This window comes from Dendrobates tinctorius, unplaced genomic scaffold (assembly GCF_039654945.1).
Source record: "Dendrobates tinctorius isolate UK_male_01 unplaced genomic scaffold, ASM3965494v1 ptg000203l, whole genome shotgun sequence".
NCBI classification, from domain to species: Eukaryota; Metazoa; Chordata; class Amphibia; order Anura; family Dendrobatidae; genus Dendrobates; species Dendrobates tinctorius.
Genome location: NW_027361870.1, coordinates 9,450,705 through 9,468,872, shown reverse-complemented (window position 1 = coordinate 9,468,872; position 18,168 = coordinate 9,450,705). Strand labels below are relative to the sequence as shown.

The following is an 18,168-nucleotide window of genomic DNA, read 5'->3' as shown; positions in this document are numbered from 1 at the left end:
CACCCTGGTGATCTAGTGATTGTGTCGAAAGAGACGTGGCCTACTAAAAATCATTTCCCAATTTAAAGGAGCGGGTCTTCTATGATTGTAATGCCCATACACTAAGTGTGTGGGCTGACAAACATTTCCCCCTGGGGGGTACACATCAACATAATGTGTAAAGTAAAAAAAAAAATATTACAGCCATCAAAAACACCCTCTAACACTATAACGTGACTGTTGCATCACGGTCACCATGGTGATCTAGTGGTGATGGCTGATGAGGAGAAGGAAGAGGATAACAGCAAATAGGCAAAATCAGGAAGCGTATACCCATGTGTTGGTGTGAAGAGTGCATGTGGGAATACACCTCCCAAAAAATGACAATGGATTTGAGGTTGTGTTTCGCTGTTATTATTCAGTGGTGTAGAGAAGTCTGACCCAATCCAGCCCTTGTTCATTTTTATAAGAGTCAGCCTGTAAGCATTTTCAGTTGACAGACGGATGCGCTTATCAGGTATAATTCCACCAGTGGCACTAAAAACACGCTGACAAAACGCTAGCGGCAAGGCAGGCCAAGACCTCCAAGGCGTAGAGAGCCAGTTCATGCCACGTGTCCAGCTTTGGATACCCAATAATTATAAGGCACAGAGGAATCATGGAGGACATTGATACGGTCAGCAAGGTACTCCATCAGCATCTTCCAAAACTTTGCACTCCTTGTGACAGTACCCCATGCCTCAGGGCCACTGCGATAGGAGGGTCTGAGAAAACTCTCCCAGAACTTTTCCAGTGTTCCCCTAACTCTACTGGATTGGAGTTGTGTCTCTCTCGCCTGTACTTCTTAGTTGTTCAACGAACTGTGACCTCTGCCGCCAGCATTTGCAGATGGGAATTATTTTAATAATTCTGCAACAATGGCCTTCTGGTAGTGCACCATTTTAGTACACCTGTCTGCCTCTGGAAGAAGAGATTGAAAGTTCTCCTTGTAGCATGGGTCTAGAAGTATCACCAACCAGTATTGACTGTCACCCAAAATTTGGAGAATACAAGGGTCACGGGAAAGGCAGCACAACATAAAGCCAGATGTGCGTGCCAGACTGCTAACAGGCAAGACTTCCATGTCCTCACCAAGAGGATGACTGACCATGCTCTCCTCCTCATCCTTCCTGTCCTCAGGCCATCCACGCTGAACAGATGGTATGACAGTTGTGCTTGTAGTACCATCTATAGCGCATAAAAGTACCTACTGTTCTTCCTCCTCCTCTTCCTCATTGTCAACCAATCCACATTGGGATGACATGAGGCTAGGCTGTGTGCAATCATCCTATATGGTTCCTTGATCCATCTCATCATGCTCCGCCTGCAATGCAGAGAAGTGGGAAGGTGACGCTAATTATGGCATCGTCGCAGCTCACCATCTTGGTGGACTTCTCAAAGTTTTGGAGGATGGTATATGTGTCTTACATCCATGTCCACTCCTGAGATCTTATGTTTGGAGTCTAAACTGAATATGGATGGCCTTGTTCATGCTGGTAGTCAACAACTGCCCTATTCTGCTTACAAATCCTTTCCAACATATGCAATGTAGAGTTCCAATGCTGCTGAAGCACGGCAAGGGCAGCGGAAGCTGTAGCTGACTTTCTAAATTGGGCGCACAGGCGTCGTACTTTCACAAACAGATCTGGCAGCTCCGATTTGGTTTTGAGAAACTGCTGAACCACAGGTTAAGCACATGGGCCAGGCATGGTACGTGTGTGAGCTCGACTGGCCTCAGAGCCGATATCAGGTTCCAGCCATTGTCACACACGACCATGCCTGGCTGTAGGTTCAACAGTGTCAGCCACAGATCTGCCTGCTCTTTCAGAGCTGTCCACAACTCTTCAGCATTGTACGGTTTGTCACCTAAGCATATTAGCTTCAGTACAGTCTATTGCCACTTGGCTGAGGCAGTACTGCAGTGCTTCCAGCTTGTGACTGATGTGGTCTTTTCGGAGATGGAGGCTGAAGTGGGGGAGGAGGAGATGCAGGAGCTGTAGACTCTAGGGCAACCCTGTTTGACGTATGGCCCACAATCTTCGGCGTCAGGAGGACATGTTCCATCCCAAGGTCCGACTGGGTCCTGGCATCCACTATGTTAACCCAGTGTGCCGTCAGCAAAATGTACCATCCCTGCCCACAAGCACTTGTCCACGTGTCTGTGGTTATGTGGACTTTCCCAGTAACTGCATTGTTGAAGGTACGGCTAATGTTGTGGGACATGTGCTTGTGTAATGTGGGGACGGCACACCGGGAGAAATAGTGGCGGCTGGGGACCGAGTACCGAAGGACGGCCGTCGCCATCAGGTTGCAAAAAGCTTCCATCTCCACGAGCCTAAAAGGCAACATTTTGAGTGCGAGCAGTTGCAAAATGTGTGAATTTAGTAGGGGTGGCCTGTCGGGCGTTGGCAGCATATTTCCGCTTGCATTCCAAGGACTGGGGTATGTTCAACTGAACGCTGCGCTGGGACAAGGACGTGGACGTGCTTGATGATGGTGCTAGTTGAGCGTGTGCAACAACAGGTGCAGGGCAGTAAGGCATATTCACAGGCACCATGGACAGGGGATTGGCTTCAACAGCGGAAGAAACAGTGGTGTTACGGGGAATGGTTGACCGTCTTCTGTATGCAGCCAGCACACTGATTCTTCCTCCCTGTTGGGGTGCTATGCCTCCCTCTCCTTGTGTGTGCTGCTGTCCTCGCTCTGCATGTCTTCCTGCCAGGTTGGGTCAGTTACTATGTCAGCCACCACATCCTCTTCTACATACGCACCCTGGTCCTCCTCCTGACTTTCTGGCAATTGTGTCTCATCATCATCCACCTCTTGTGACATGTTCCCACCGTCGCCTTCATGTGAGCGTGGCTGCTCAAATGTTTGGGCATTGCTACATGCGAACTCCTCTTGCCCCGCATCAAGTGCACCAGGAGAGTGGTCCGAATCTTGGATCAGTTGTCTCCCGGCGCTCTGCATGGTGGGAGAAAGGAGGATTAGGGTGCGAAATATGCGGTCCAGACTCATGGCTATTGAGACTTGACCGTGTGGAAGATAGGGTGGTGGTGGAGGTGGCAAAGTGACTGGAAGCATTATCCGCTATCCAACCAACAACCTTTTGACACTGCTATTGGTTCATTAGTGGTGTGCCGCTGCGGTGCCCTAGTAATTGTGACAGAAAGGTCGAGCGAGATGTGGGTGTTTGTTGTGGGCCAATTTCAGCTTGCTCAGGTCCTTGGCCTTGCCCTCTGCATACACCAACACCATCAAGTCCACTTTCTCATCCCTTGCACGCGCCTTGCCCATTATAAATGGCCTACAATATTTTGCACGTTCACTAAAAATGACTGATTTTGGAGCAAACTTATATGTGATCCGTGTGCAGGAAAACCACAGTTTAAAATATCTTGCCTGTAGGTAGCACTTTTTTTTGTAAGCAAACTGCTTTCAATAACTAGACTAAGACACAGCAAAAACAGTTTAATTGAGCCCAAAAAATGCTCCAATTTTTAGCCCACAGATAGGTGAGGCATGTAACGGAGATAGTGTGAATTATTAGGCTAAGGCTAGTTTCACACTAGGGTTTTTTAGCGCTGCATGCGCAATAGAATCGCATACAAAAAACGCATCATGCATTTTGTATGCGTTTACTTTTTTAGGCGCATGCGTTTTAACCAGTTTCTAGCCATGTTAACTCTTAAAACGCATGTGATTTTAAATGCAGGCGTGCGCATGGACATGGACTGTAATGTAATTTTTTTTGCGCATTCCGTGCGCAAGCGTTTTTTTTGAGACAGGTCGGATGGACCAAAAATGCAACAGGTTGCTTCCGTCGCACCTAGGCGCACACTACAAAACATTGCATGCGCATGAAAACGCATGCAATGCGTGCATACGCTAGACCATGCACCCCATGTTAAAGATAGGGGCGCATGCGCATGGACGCACACTAAGCGCAGTGCTAAAAAACGCTAGTGTGAAACCAGCCTAAGACACAGCAAAAAAAGTTCAATGGAGCACAAAAAATACCCCAATTTTTAGCACACTGATAAGTGAGGCGTGTGACGGAGATAACAGACTTTAAATTATCTGGTCTGTATTTTCTTTTTTACAGCAAAATTGTGTCAATAAGTAGGCATAGACAAGAAAACGAAAAACAATATATCTAGACATGGGAACTCCACAATATATAGAAAAAATATCATATTTTATTTATAGATTCCAACATACGCATGAAACAGCACAAAAAACATTAAAAACAGTTAAAAAATGCAAAGTGCAAATCAAGTCAAGTCATGGAACCAATATGGCTCCATGTGGCTCCATCCACCCCTGAAGAAGCCACACAGAGAGTGGCGATACGCGTGGTGCTTTGCTCCCCCCACTTCCCCACTTCATAGCTGTTCTCGGCACTGCTTTCATTTTTTCATATTCAGTTCTCTTTGTCCTTGTGCACCTGCAGGCGCAGGGGTCTTTTGCTCTTCACATTGATGGTCAGGTATTTGGCATTTCAAATAACTGTATGCCTGACTTAATTATTTGTCTTTCATTAGGCTCACCTTTTGTTTTTCTTTATTGGTCCACATGGTGCTGTGAATAGCTTTCTATATACATTGGTTACTCAGGCCTCCTCATTTTTTAGACAAAAACCTGTGTACATATTATATGCAGTATTGAAGGTCTTCAGAGGTTGTCTGCCTGATAATTGTTATTGTGTGGGGATTGTTTTTGATGTGGGAGAGTCATTGCATCATCATTCCATGACTTGACTTGATTTGCACTTTGCATTTTTTTAACTGTTTTTAATGTTTTTTGTGCTGTTTCATGTGTGTGTTGGAATCTATAAATAAAATTTGATCTTTTTTCTATATATTGTGGAGTTCCCATGTCTAGATATATTGCTTTCCGTTTTCTTGCCTATTGTTCTTGAATATATCTTTGGTGAACCCCACATTCATTTTTCACTAGTTCAGCGGTGCCCTCCGTTCAATCATTTTGTAAGTAGGCATAGACACAGCAAAAATTATTCAATGGAGCCCTGAAATGGCACAATTTTGAGCTCAATGATAGGCGATCCATGTGGCGGGAAAAACCCTGCCCTGTAGTTAAAGATTTTTTTAAGTAAACTGATGTCAAGAACTTGTATAAGACACTCCAAAAAAATATTACACTACCACGAAAATGACAGAATTTTATGCCCACTCAGATGTGATCGCTGTGACAGCCAAACCCCTGTTTATGGAAAGGATCTGGCTGTATTCTGCAGTGCCAACAAGCCACTGCAGAAAAAAAACTTTGTATTCTGGTTTGCTTTTAAATAAAATAATCAGGATTAAGATGCAAAAAAAATTATTCCTGGCCTCTGACACCTGGGGCTATGTACAGTATATACAGTCAATATCTGTAATAGGCAGCACCAGGCAGTAATGGAATGGAGCCTCTTGCTGTATTCAATAAAGTATGCCACATACACTGCCTGCCTGCCTTGCACTGATATCTGTAGACCCACAAAAACTGCCTGCTGCCTAGCACTGAAATATATATAGCCACATACACTGCCTGCCTACCTATCACTGATATCTATATACCCTGTCGTAATTAGTCCTTAGAAGGACTGTTGGTTTAGCTGGATTTGTGGATTCAACAATGGTATACCCACAGTAACTGATACCCCACCTGTTCTGTGCCTATCGCTGCAGCAACTCTCCCGACACTGGTGATTCCGGAGCTGACTTGGACGAGCAGGGCGGCATCAGGTCTGATATAGACCTGATGACGCTGCGCGGCCAGCCAATCACTGTAATGCCACAACCAACAAGGCTGCAACATTCCAGTGCATGGCAGACAATCCCTTCCTGTTGATTGATGCTCTAAAGAACACTGCAATGCTCGGGCGAGTACCGAGCATGCTCACTCATCACTACTAACTAACAGTCACTATATGAGTGGTCGTAAACATGGATAACTAAGCTACTGCAGTGGCTTACACATGAGGTAAGTGACATAGCAAATCATAACAAAACTAGATTTATAATTGGAGATATTTGCTAATGTTATTACACCTACTACATATTGGGATAGGATCTCGAAAATGGGAATACCCCTTTATGTTTCTGCAGAACTGTGGTAGCGATCAGAAAATTCATGGTGTAGTTTTATGTTGGTTTTATCCCTACAAGATTATGGCAATTCATGAAGACCAGTGTGAAAAATGGGGTGAGTTGCAGCCAGAGGTGCCTGATTCATTAGGAGGCTTGTGCTACTTTATGAATCAGGCGTATCTGAAAGTTGGCTTGTCATGAATTAGATGAGCTACTAGTTGCGTCTCTGTCCCACCCTAGTTCCATACATTTTGGTGCAGCTGGTCCAAACTGACAAGAAAGCTGCAAAATTTGCTACATTTTTTCTCAACTCTGTGTTGCACCAAAGTGTTGAGACTTTTCAAAGAGTTTTACAACAGAATTTTTGTGTAATTTCTTCAGAGCCTATGTGCTTAGTTTATATTACCAGTTTGGGCTGACAGACTCGTTTTAAAGAAGTATTTTATTTCCTAAATCGGCGTACATATGTATGTACTGTAGTGTCATTGTGATGATATACTCATCTACCACCTTCTTCTCTGGGATCCAGCACCGTTCTGCTCCTCTTCTCAGTGATGTCACCCCTCTTCAGACTCTCTGGATTACTCTATGTTTGACGCAGAAGTTGGTATCTAGCACCGTTCTGCTCCTCTTCTCAGTGTTGTCACCCCTCTTCAGACTTTCCAGATCACTCTATGCTCTATGTGTGTGTCAGAAGTCAAGATCTAGCGCCGTTCTACTCCTCTTCTCAGTGATGTCACCTCTCTTCAAACTCTCTGGATTACTCTATTTTCTATGTGAGAGCCAGAAGTTGTGATCTAGCACCGTTCTGCTTCTCTTCTCAGTGATGTCACCCCTGTTAAGACTCTCCGGATCACTCTATGCTTTGTGTGAGCCAGAAGTTGGGATCTAGCACCATTTTACTCCTCTTCTTAGTGATGTCACCCCTTTTCAGACTCTCCGGATCACTCTGTACTCTATGTGTGAGCCAGAAGTTAGGATCTAGTGCTGTTCTGCTCCTCTTCTCAGTGATGTACTCTATGTGTGAGCCAGAAGTTGGGATCTAGTGCTGTTCTGCTCCTCTTCTCAGTGATGTCACCCCTCTTCAGACTCCCCGGATCACTCTTTGCTCTATGTGAGAGCCAGAAGTCTCTTTTACAATGTAAGCCTATTTAGCCTTGTACTGACCATACCATAGACTTTCACTGTAAAAGTCACTTTCAGGTCATAAAGAGTGCAGTGTGACCCCGAGAGTCTGAAGGGCAGTGACATCACTGAGAAGAGGAGCAGAACAGCGCTGGATCCAGGAGTAGATGGTAGTAGGTGAGTATATAAACACACTGACACTATACTACATGCACATAACATTGGTTTTCCATTGATTTGCTCTATTAAAAACCTTCTGATGAATTATGATATCAAAAGCTATTCCTCTATACACACAGAATTGTCAGAAAGCAAAAGATGAAAATGTCTAAGTTATCCAAAATGCACGCTCTTAACAATTAGCTGTACGGTGGCATTTTCCATCATGGCCATCCAGAATTCCCGAATCTAAAGGTTGGCTTTAATTAGCTAGAACAAAGTCTTCAGCTAATCCTTTGTTTGGTCTTTATAGTTCATCTGCTTCACAAATCGGGTAAAGCAGTGATGTTACTATAGCAATAAACTGCTTAATGGGTTGAATAAAAGCGGAATAATTATTTTTAAAAAAAGGATCTAAACACAAATCTGTTGAATGCAGATTACCTCTGGTATGTTACATTCATTAAACTTTTCATAATCCTATTAATTTAGCCGCACATTTCTCTTTGCTAACAAGACGCTTTCAAACAGAGCAAAATTGAATGGTATTTTTTATTTTATTGTCCAACAGTGCAATCCGAAGTATGTTTAATGTGCAAATGACTAATAAAGGCCTAATAAAAAAAAGTGAGTGTCTATTTATTCAGACTATTTACCCTACATTGTTAAAAGTGGAGAAAAAAAGGGGCAGGAAAAAAAGGCATAAAATGAAGAATAACACAGAACTAGAACACGAGAATTCCAACTCTTGTTTTGAAAAGGCTTCTACTCCCCCTGCTGGAAAAAAACTGGGTATTACAACAAATGAATTCATTCTCCCTTGCCTGTTAGTATGTGGCGTAGTGACAATAACCAATGTTAACATGCATTCTGTAATATACAAATCATGTTTCCTTTGCAGAAAGCAATGCATATTATTTCAACAATAATCCTTGGGAAGGGGGAGGCATAGGAGGTATTTAAAGGATGAAGAGATATAAAAGGGGGAAAATCTCTGTGGTATGAGTCAACATATGTTTAATATTATATCAGCTTTTTTTTCTGAATTCTGGGAATGATTTTCCTTTTTGTCCCATTCAAGTCATTCCATGAGCTCCATTTAATAGATCTCTGTCAATGTTCTGAATCAAGGCACAAAGGATGGCTGTATGATTACCGGAGCAGCATGTTGCGCGGCTGAGGCAAGGATTATGTGTCTAGCAGAAAGCTCTGTGCTGGTTGGAGCACATATTGTGATGATCACTTCAATCACGAGGGTGCAGATAACAGAAGTATGATTGTCTTATGTGCTGTGAACTCCCTCCGATGCCTCGAGAACACAGCCTGGAAGAGTAGCCACCCGCCTGCTTTATGTGCAGCCGCTGCTTGATAAATCGCTTCAATCTGGAAAAGAGCAGAAGGGAGAATATGAATTAAAGGAGAAACTTTAAAGGACTAAATTACCGTATGTCATTTGATTATTTGCTAAACTGTTTCCTAGGGGTCTTTTCTTCATATGGATAAGTGAAAATTTGAAGGGGTTAAAAAAACCAAAACTCTGGTGTAATAGCCGTGTTCTGTGCTGTCTTTTATATCTAATTGTTTTGACTTTTATAGTTAAACATGCAGCTGTTACTCGCCGTAATAAAAAAGAACAATAAAAAGCACATGTGTAATTGGAAAATGTGCTGCCGAGGTCGACATGTTGTTATTTCCAGGATTCTACTAAACCTCAGGGGGCTGTCTGTACAGGAGCGGACTCAGACAGAAAAGTATATGGGTCCTTCCAGTCCAATAGCTCATCATGGTGCACAATGACACTTGTTTTGGAGGCGGAAATGGGCCGCTGTACCTCTTGGGCCCCTGTGTAGCTACACAGGTCGCACCAATGACGTTTCTGCAATTTAGTCTATTGGTAACGAGTTGAGATGTTACTTGAGGATGAAACTGAGATTTATTTATTTTACTTGCTTTACCATCATATTCCACAGCGCTTTACAGACATCAACATCATTGTTCCCATTGGGCTCAAAATCTACATTCCCTATCAGTGTGTCTATGGAGTGTTGGAGGAAACCGGAATACCCAGAGAAAACCCACACAAACATGGGGAGAACATACAAACTCCTTGCAGATGTTGTCCTTGGTGGGATTTGAACCCAGTACCCCAGTGCTGCAAAGCAACAGTCCTAACCACTGAGCCACTGTGATGCCCATAAAATGGCTTCTTGTCTCGACCCTACTCACTTTCACACTGTTGAGTGGTGCTGATGAGGTCAAATTTCCTCATATCAGCTTAGATGGGATGAGTACATAAACCTGCCAGTTGTGCAAACATCCAAAAATGTATGTGGAGACCCAACCTGGTCACCATCTGATGTGGAAGTGAGCAGCACGACATTACCACTTTAAGGCACATTCTATATTTCTGTCTATAAACAAGCTTCAGTAGACCATATACAAGATGATGTGCCCTCATTTATGACCCCCTACAATCAGACCAGTGAGACTGTAGGGGGGAAGAACCATTCAAATTAGCCGACAAATGTTTTGCTCTTATGTCAGCTGATCGGTAGCATGTTTACATAAGAATGCTCGCTTATGATCAGCAGCCCGTTTGTTGATTATTACCCCATGTAAATGGGGTTCTGGTACAGCTGCCCAATGCCGCAGAAGCCTCCATTACAATCACCGCCAGTATCCGATGTGTTTATTCCCCTCTATTACACATAACGTTTCCACTGTTTTGCTCCACGCAGCCTGTGCTTTCTTTTGTCTTTTCTCAGGTCCCGTTGTTGGGAGGAATGTGATGATAAAACATACTAACGCCTATCATGTTACACAGTTTTTTTGCATGATTGTAAAAATTAAAAGTGGAGTAATTTGTTAGAGTCATCCTGACCTATTCTACTTTAATTCAGCAGTAAACCAGAGGATCACGATTGCTTATTTGGCCAATCTTCTGTTAAAGCAATCACATGCCAGAAAATTAGACATCATGACATCTGTACAGACTCCAGATTGGATTTATTAACAGTAATGGGAGTCCTGTAAACTTTTATTGGTTATTGCCATTATTTTGAGTACTTCTTGAAGTGATCAGGAAGGAGCGAAATACATTAATGGTCAGCTTGAAGGATTATTCTCACCTTAGACAATTATGGCATATCAACAGGACAGGCCAGCTATATCTGATAAGACGTGGGTTCACTTTTGGGTACTCTCCTATCTTAATCCATTTTCATCTGCTTTCATATCTTCCATAAGATGGCTGTGCTTGCACAACCACCTATCATCTCACCGAATGAATGAGGTGGAGGTTGAGGACCCCATTCTAGAGATGGAACCTACATTTATGAACCATTTATGACATCTGTGGATTTTGCCATAAATGTCTGCCATGGGAATGACTTTTTAAGGCTAGGAAGGCAAGTTTTGTAATCTTGTGTGCACTGGTTACAGGGACGTAACACTGACGTTAAGTTGCACAAGAATCTATCAGAGTCTAGAGAGTGCACAGAAAAATGGCATGTGATGAGTGTGTGCTACAGGAGTGAAAGCAAGATGCAACACATAGTCAATAAGCATGCATCGAGGGAACAGTTGTTAAAGTTGTTGTCTCATGTTTTTTCCTCTGGATTGCACTAATTTTTTTGCCTCCTCACTTGTAAGGGCCATGTCTTCGAGAAGATTGATATTTCGGGCAGGTGGCATGGCTAAGCTTTGGGCCCAAAGTGCGCGCTCTCCGATGCTGGTAGCAGAGGCAGGTTTGTATCTTCGGCATCGGAGGAGCACACAGGCTCTGAAGCTGACACAACCAGCAATCCATCATCAATTACAAGCTGTATAGCTTGCAATAGTGCGCAACTTGTCCTGGAGACCAGCCGCTGCAGAGGTGGCCAATAACTTAGGCAATGAACTATAAACTAACTAGCTAAAAATTGTTCTGTACCTGAGAATGGACAGGATTTTTAAACTGTAGATTGCTTTTTCTTGTTTTTACAAGTATTTTTCAACTTTAACCATTATACGATCATTGGATGACCTCTTTAACCCCTTCACCCCCGGAGCTTTTTCCGGCTTTGTGTATTAGTTTTTCACTCCCCTCCTTCCCACAGCCATAACTTTTTTATTTTTTTGTCAGTATGGCTGTGTGAGGACTTATTTTTTGCGGGATGAGTTGTACTTTTGAACGACACCATTAGTTTTAGCATGTAGTGTATTAGAAATCAGGAAAAAAATTTCAAGTGCGGTGAAATTGCAAAAAAGTGCAATCCCACACTTGTTTTTTGTTTGGCTTTTTTGCTAGGTTCACTAAATGCTAATACTGACCTACCATACAGGTCAGTACAAGTTCATAGACACCAAACATGTCTAGGTTCTTTTTTTATCTAAGTGGTGAAAAAAAATGCAAACTTTGCTAAAAAAAAAAAAAAATTGTGCCATTTTCCGATACCCGTAGCGTCTCCATTTTTCGTGATCTGGGGTTGGGTGAGGGTTTATTTTTTGTGCGCTGAGCTGACATTTTTAGTTATACCATTTTGTGCAGATACATTCTTTTGATTGCCCGTTATTGCATTTTAATGCAATGTCGCGGCCACCAAAAAAATGTAATTCTGGCGTTTTGAAATTTTTTCTCGCTACACCGTTCAGGTTAATCCTTTTTCTTTATTGATCTGACGATTCTGAACGCGGCGATACCAAATATGTGTATGTTTGATTTTATTTTTATTGTTTTATTTTGAATGGGGCAAAAGGGGCATGATTTGAACTTTTATACATGTTTTTATATTTTTAAACACATTTTTTTACTTTTGGCATGCTTCAATAGTCTCCATAGGAGACTAGAAGCTGGCACAACTCAATCGGCTCAGCTACATAGAGGCGATGAGCAAATAGCCTCTATGTAGCTGAATTACTGACTTGCTATGAGCACCGACCACCGGGTGGTGCTCACAGCAATCCGACACTGACAACCATAGAGGTCTCCAGGAGACCTCGGGTTGTCATGCTGACACACCGGTGACCCATGATCACGTGACGCGGGTCACCGGTGTGCGTATTTCCGGTCCGATGGCAGGATGTGCCATTTAAATGCCACTGTCAGCGTTTGACAGCGGCATTGATCTAGTTAATAGCCGTGGGTGGCTCACAATTCCACCCACGGCTATTGCGGGCACATGTCAACTGTTCAAAACAACTGACCTGTCCCGGGAAAGATGTGGGCTCACCACTGGAGCCTACATCAAAGGCAGGGATACCGACATCGGCGTAATATGTCAGATGTCGAGATGTCGGTAAGGGATTAAGCCATACAATGAATACTGACCATGTTGCTATAAGACTGCAAATGGTGGATTTTTTACTATGAAAACTTAAATAACTTATGATGTGGAAATTTATAGTTGGGTAAATTTACCCCTGTGCGTACTGTGGCCTGCCCAAATTAGACAGAGTCTTATTGAGCGCTCAAAGAAGGAAAGACGCCAGACTTGGTTGGCAGCAATACCTCTCAGCAAAACTCTGGAAGTTTATTGAATATACTTGGTTTTATCAGTTGTTCAGAAAGGAATGGTTACTTATTAACATAAAGGCTTTACTTCTTAGCTAATTGGTCAGTTTTAATGCATAAACATATATGGAGTGACATGAAGTAGGGGCAGACACCCTGATTCCAGTGATGTCACTTACTGGGCTGCTTGTTGTAGTTTCAATAAAGTTAGTGCTTTGTGAGGAGATTATCATTAGAGGACTAGTTGTCTCGTGCCATGTAGTCCTCCTGCTCTGTATAACCACATCCTCACCACTCAGTAACTGCTTTCTGTCAATCAACAGTATAATTATCAACTTTCCTCAGCCCAATAGTAATATAAATAATTTTACCATTGTGACTAATGTTCTTACATGTTTGCTGACTTTACATATTATATTACTGCATCATTTGCATACTTTCCTTTATTCTCTTTTCTGTGTATGATTGAGGCAGCTATCCTGCCTGCACTTTTCATAATAACACTTAAAGATCTGCTTTACAGCAACTGATTGGACCATAGACCACAATAGCCAGGATCTGATTATTAGAATCCTACAGCAGAGTTTTGTAGGCATGCTGTGTGATATGGTGATATGTGCAGAGGTCATTGTGCAGAGAGGGGGAAGGAAAGGAACTGTGAACATCACTTACCATTTTTGGATCCTATGATATCTATAGTATACATAGGTGTTGCCATTTAACATAATCCTATCTGGGATAATAATGAGATGTCTGCTATAAAGTAATCTCTGCAGTACAAGAAGTGCCAATCTACTTTCTGTGAGAATCATGTGGGAATAGTGGATGAGGGCAGGTATATCTCGCCCAGATTCCTTTCCTATGTGGCCTAGTCTGGTCAGTATCGCACCTGCTTGCTGATGAATAATGGGAGGTGGATATAAAAGGATGCCAGGTGGTTGTGTGAGTGTCTCAGCCTGGGAACACAAAGAGCCTGTCTGTGTGAGAGACACATGTGAGTGAAAGCAGTGCCCACTGCAACTGTGGTTTGGCTGGACGGGAGAAGCCCGCCAGTTGGTAGTTAGGTTGTCCATTGTTTAGTTAGTGCCGGACAGGCAAGGATTTGTTTTATGTTTTATATCCTTTTGCATTGCTTTCACCGTTAATAAACCTGACCCAGGGTCAGTTACACCCGAATCCCAGCTCTGCGCCTGAGTTTCATGTTGAACGCACATGACCTTTGACCCCAGCAAAGCCGATCCCGGAGTGTTTTATCACATTGTGGTGGAGAATGCGGGCATCACGTTGCAAGCATGAGCATGGAGGAAGTGGTGAAAGCGCTGGTACAGTCCACCGCCGTCCAGCAAGAAGCTAATCGGGTGATGATGGCCCAGCTGAAGGAGTTGGTGTACATGACAGTTACCGATCGTTCGCTTCTCCAGCAGGTGGCGCAGCTCTTGGCAAGCTTACCTGAGCTTAACCTGGAAGCCGAGTCGAGAGTGATTCACGTGAGTCGGTACTGGCAGAAGATGACGACCGAAGATGACGTCGAGGCATACCTGACCACGTTTGAACGGACGGCGGTGCGAGAAAAATAGCCGAAGGCACGATGGGCCGGCCTGATTGCCCCGTTTCTTTCCGGTGAGGCCCAAAAGGCATATTATGACTTAGAGCCTGAAGCCGCGCAGGACTTTGACAAACTGAAAGCCGAGATCTTGGCCCGGCTGGGAGTGACAACCGCTGTCCGTGCACAGAGAGTGCATCAATGGACTTATCAGCCGGATAAACTACCGCGGTCACAGATGTTCGACCTGATCCACGTGATGAAGAAGTGGCTACAACCCGAGGTGTTGACAGCGCCAGAGATACTCCAGAGAGTCGTCATGGACAAGTACCTGAGAGCTCTACCGCCAGCCCTGAGGAAGTAGGTAAGCCATGGAAATCCTACGACGGCAGATCAACTTGTGGATCTGGTTGAACGTTACTCCGTGGCGGAAGGACTCCGAGACGACGCTACCCCACCTCGTTCTTCATCATCTCCACGTGGAACCTGTAAGACTGTTCCAGGGAGTAGGGGAGATGGAAAAATCCCTAAGACAGTGGGGGAGGAAAACGGGACTGCCCGCACTGCGAGGCCGAGAGTAACGAACTATGGTCTAAGCAAGGGGCCCGTTAGGTGTTTCCGCTGCCAAGAGATGGGACATATTGCTGCGAACTGTCCGGTCACTACTGAACCCATGCAGTGCGACGTCACAGACTCTAAAAACCGCATGTCTATGGTTGCACGGGTAGTGAGTGTGAATGCCGGTCAAAAGGATGTGGAAAAACACTTGTGTGATTTAACTGTTGATGGCAAAAATGTGGTGGCATTGTTAGACTCGGGAAGTGTGGTGACTCTGGTGAAGGCCAGTCTGGTGTCAGCCCCGACTGGACCATCAGACAAATTTTCTGTAACATGTGTGCATGGAGACACCTGTTCGTACCTCACCACGGTCATATGCATTACTACTTCCTATGGGTCTGTGCAACATAAAGTGGGACTCGTCCCGGCGTTATTGCATGATGTTATCCTGGGCCGGGATTTTCCCCACTTCTGGCAATTGTGGGAAAATCAGTTGATGCCCTCGGGTAAAACTGTACATGATTCTTCTCCCAGGGCGCGTGTGGGTCCCGAACCCCTGGAAGAGGTCTCCCCGGAAGACTCAGGGGAAGAGTCTGCGGGAAATGACCCGCAGTTCCCGTTTTCAGTCATGGCGGGTGATACGGAGGAGACCGGGGAAGAGGAGGAGGCCGACAGTCATCCACCTCCCCGTTGGCCGGATTTAGAAGTTCAGAAAGATGACTTCCAAAGCGAGCAAATAAAGGATCCTACCCTTTCTCAGGCTAGGACAAATGTAAAAGTGATAAATGGGGTACCCGTAGAACCTGGCTCTAGGCTGGCATATCCTTACATGGTTCTGGAGAATGATTTACTCTATGAGATAGAGAAAAAGGGGGAAGATACAGTGCAACTATTAGTCGTGCCAAAACCCTACCGCCGGCAGGTGCTGGACCTGGCCCACGGACATGTGATGGGAGGTCACCTGGGAGTCCAGAAAACCACCGAAAGGATATTACACTGTTTTGTTTGGCCAGGCATGCATCACGATATTCGTGTATATTGTGAGTCTTGTCCTGACTGCCAAGCCTCTGCACCTAAGCCCCGGTTCTGTAGCCCTTTGGTACCCCTACCTATTATTGAAGTCCCGTTTGAGAGGATTGGGATGGATTTAGTTGGGCCCCTTCCACGGTCTGCACGTGGACACCAGCATATCCTGGTCATCTTGGATTATGCCACTTGTTACCCGGAGGCCATCCCTTTGCGTAACACGGCCACCAAGACGATTGCCAAGGAACTGGTGCATGTGTTTAGTCGGGTCGGTATCCCAAAACAGATACTCACTGACCAGGGGACTCCCTTTATGTCCAGGGTAATGAAGGAGCTCTGCCGGTTGTTACAAATCGAACCGTTACGCACATCCGTGTATCACCCTCAAACAGACGGGTTGGTCGAACGGTTCAATAAAACTCTGAAGCAGATGCTGAGAAAGGCGATAGACAAGGATGGGAAGAAATGGGACTATTTACTTCCGTATTTGCTTTTTGCCATCAGGGAAGTGCCCCAGTCTTCCACGGGGTTCTCGCATTTCGAGTTATTGTACGCCCACGTCCTCGCGGACTGTTAGACGTGGCAAAAGAAACCTGGGAGGGTCAGGTCACTCCGTTTAAAACGGTGATAGATCACGTCACACAAATGCAGGACCGTATTGCGGCTGTTATGCCTATCGTCAAAGAACACATGATGCAGGCTCAAGGAGCCCAAAAAAGAATCTATGATAGGGGCGCCAAGATCCGTACGTTTGCACCCGGAGATAGGGTGTTGATCCTGGTCCCCACGGTGGACAGTAAGTTCCTGGCAAAGTGGCAGGGCCCCTTTGAGATTAAGGAAAGAGTTGGTGAAGTAAACTACAAAGTATACCAGGCAGGTAAATGGAAACCTGAACAGATTTATCATGTGAATCTGATAAAACCCTGGAAAGATCGGTCTGCCTTGTCAGCGGACCTGGCCCGTCCCGTCTGCTCGCATACCGTACCGGAGGTACGAATTGCAGAGACTCTCTCGGAGCGGCAAAAGACTGAGGTCAGGCAGTTTCTAATTCACAACCAAAAGTTTTTCTCAGAAAAACCCGGGCAGACTACGCTAATGAAACATGACATCGTAACGGAACCTGGTGCCACTGTTCACTTGAAACCCTACAGAATTCTGGAAGCACGCCGTGAAGCCGTTTCCCGAGAAGTGAAGGCCATGTTAGAGTTAGGTGTCATTGAGGAATCGCACAGTGCTTGGTCCAGCCCGATTGTGTTAATTCCTAAACCGGACGGCACCATCCGGTTCTGCAATGACTTCAGGAAACTGAAAGCGGTCTCAAAATTTGATGCCTACCCTATGCCCCGGGTTGAAGAGTTAATAGATCGGTTAGGAAAAGCCCGGTATATTACGATCCTAGACCTAACAAAGGGGTATTGGCAGATCCCTCTGGCGGAGGCTGCCAGATAAAAGACGGCATTTGCTACCCCGGAAGGTCTATTTCAGTATGTGTATATGCCGTTTGGACTGCACGGAGCACCGGCGACCTTCCAGAGACTGATGGATCACGTCCTGAGGCCACATAGGCAGTACGCTTTGGCCTATTTGGACGACATTGTCATTTACAGCTTGGACTGGGAGACTCATCTCCAGAAAGTACAAGCTGTGATTGACGACCTGTGGGAGGCAGGTCTAACCGCAAACCCCAAGAAATGTCACATCGGGCTAGAAGAAGCCCGGTATTTGGGGTATGTAATTGGGAGGGGTGTTGTTAAACCCCAGGTTGATAAGATTCAGGCGGTTCAGGACTGGCAACAACCTGTCAACAAGAAGCAGGTGCAAGCCTTCCTGGGGATCGCCGGCTATTATCGCCGGTTCATACCCAATTTTGCAGCCATCGCTACCCCCCTGACGGATCTTACAAAAGGGAAAGACTCCGTCATGATTAAATGGAGTTTAGCGGCTGAAGAAGCCTTCCATAGCCTAAAATGGGCACTTTGCTCTCAGCCCATACTGGTGACTCCGGACTTCCGCAGCGAGTTTGTGGTACAAACGGATGCCTCTGACACCGGTATCGGGGCCGTACTCTCACAAGTGAGGGACGGAGTGGAACACCCAGTCCTCTATCTCAGCAGGAAGCTGAATAAACACGAGCAAAGGTATGCAGTCATAGAAAA

At 44.9% G+C, this 18,168-nt stretch overlaps 1 protein-coding gene across 1 annotated transcript in view; it reads left to right on the top strand.

The window, feature by feature from the left end:
* The window catches only part of MACROD2 (mono-ADP ribosylhydrolase 2), a 2,987,523-nt gene that overhangs the window by 2,823,644 nt on the left and 145,711 nt on the right, over positions 1-18,168 (top strand). The gene's annotated exons all lie outside the window — the stretch shown is intronic.